The sequence below is a fragment of the Otolemur garnettii genome, unplaced genomic scaffold (assembly GCF_000181295.1).
Source record: "Otolemur garnettii isolate 467f Iridium unplaced genomic scaffold, OtoGar3 scaffold00054, whole genome shotgun sequence".
Lineage (NCBI taxonomy): Eukaryota > Metazoa > Chordata > Mammalia > Primates > Galagidae > Otolemur > Otolemur garnettii.
Window position 1 is genome coordinate 591,688 of NW_003852449.1, and position 2,250 is coordinate 593,937.

The window sequence follows — 2,250 nt, forward strand, 5'->3', positions numbered from 1 at the left end:
GGCTGGGGCCGGGTTTGAACCCACCACTTCTGGTATATGGGGCCAGTGTCCTACTCCTTTGAGCCACAGGCACTGCCCTATTTTTTTTTTGTTGTCGTTGTCATTATTGTTTTAGCTACCTGGGGCTGGGTTCAAACCCATGAGCCTCAGTGTATGTGGCCAGTGACCTTAACCATTGAGCAATGGGTACCAAGCCTATTTATAGTATTTGTGACAAAAAGTAACATTTACCATAATCATTTAATCTTAGATGTTGAAGAATCCAAAATAGGAAAACAGTGCTGACTTTTCTGGCTAATTGCTTATTACTGTTTAAGAATCTAGCGAGACAGTTAACACCAAGTTAAAATTGTTCTTGGATATTGAAAAGAAAACCGAAACAAAACCAGACCCAATCCTACACATTGGTTTGTCATGGTGTCAGCGCAGCAGCCTACAACTAAGTTCCTAAATGCCACTTTGGACTAATTTAAAAAAGAATCCCAGTTTTTACTTTTACTCGATGGTAAAATTGGCTGCTCTTGTATTTTATGAAAAAAAAATGATTTTTTTAACCTTTATACATAGAAGCAAAATACTTTTAACTGCTGTAAACCTCAAAAGTTAATAGAAGTGAGATCATACTGGTTTCTTATTTTGATTGGAAAAGAATTAAATTGCTGCATTTCACAGTGACCCATTTACATGGCATTCTCAGCTTAGACTGCATAAGAAGAAATATATGTGGTGAAATGTTGGAACCAAAAAAAAAAAAAGTTAAAATTGTTCAAAAGGACTACATATATGTTACTGAGATTTCAACTCCATTTAGCTCTTTAATTGCTAAAAATATGCTGCCAGTCCCTAGGACCACCTTCCCACAAAAGTGAGGTCAGGTGAACAATTCTGGGAGCAGTAGGGCTGAAGTGGCAGGGGTGTGAGTGCTGTCTGTTACCCTCAGGCACTGAACAGGTCAAGATACCCACCACTCCACTTCACCTCCCAGCCCAGGGCACTGCCACTGTGGGTCACTGCTCCTGCATTACCTTTCAAGGCACCACATGAACTCCCCTTGGAGTGTGTGTGCTCATTCCCGCTCACCTGTGGGTCACAATTCCAAGGCAGTGTCCTTGGCCTCAGGCCTGGTGCTTCATTCCGTTGTGGAGACTCTCGAGAATGGGTGGACAGTGAGACCCAAGTCTACTAAGCTCCCATGTCACTCTGCCTACCCTGGCCTTGGCTCGCAGCTGCTGTCTACTGGACAGGGACCTGCCCAAGGCCCAGCACCCCACACCCCATCGGAATGCTGGCAGCTCAGTCTGCAGGTAGATAGGACTGAAACTTGAGGCCTTTGACTGACACCTGGGCATTGTGATCCCTTCCAAATTTCAGAGCCCTGGATGGCCTGATTCCAGAGACCGCTGGCTTCTAACTAACACTTGCCCCGAACCAACTCCCTAGCTTGAGTAAGTTTCTCTTCCTTGAAACCTCCAGAAGCTGGCTCTGGGAGCCCTGAGAACCTCAAGGAGGTCAATTAGGCAATGTGGTGACAACAGCAGTGGTCAGCAGTTCTTGTACAATGTACACACACTTGTATGATTGCAAAGCAGAAGCCATTTGCTTGGCCAAAATGCCTTCGCCATCTTTGAGTATGACAAGACATGCCTATGTCAGAAACCCTTTAACAGTCCTGCAGGGCACCATTCCACACTAGGCCTGTGCCTGTGTAGGCAGGGGCGGCCAGGACAGCATGTGCAGCCACACATCTTGAGCAAGCAACTAGAGCTCACTTTCTGAATACTAAGTTTCTTTTTAGACAATCTACTTGTCTTTCTCTGGTGAAAAGTCACTGTCAAAATCCCTAAGATCCGATGTACAAGAGAGTCAGAGTCTGTATTACAGGGTGATGCTAAGTCTTCCACCGCTACACCACCTGGGAGAAGAGGATCTTTCCTTCTGAGTCTGATAGGATGAGAGAAGGAATTGGACGCTAGGAGACGGTTCACGCCTCTGCGCTGCCAGCACTGAACCTGCTCCCTGCTTCTCCCTGCTTCTTGGCCAGCCCTGAAGTCACACAGCCTGGTGATGGGCTGACAGTGGCACTGCACAGAGGGGCTGTGTGGAGGGGTCGGGAAGTGCCACTTCTGCGCAGCCCTCAGTGAGTGCTGTTTGGTGCACTGTTTCCCATTCTGTTGTGGAGACTCTTGGGAATTTTTCACACACACAGGGAGACGAGGCTTCGTGCTTCTTTTTTTTTTTTTTTTTTTTTTT

At 46.2% G+C, this 2,250-nt stretch overlaps 1 protein-coding gene across 4 annotated transcripts in view; it reads right to left on the reverse strand.

Annotated features, from left to right (window-relative positions):
• KLC1 (kinesin light chain 1) overlaps positions 1-2,250 on the reverse strand; it is a 129,059-nt gene that overhangs the window by 96,480 nt on the left and 30,329 nt on the right. The gene's annotated exons all lie outside the window — the stretch shown is intronic.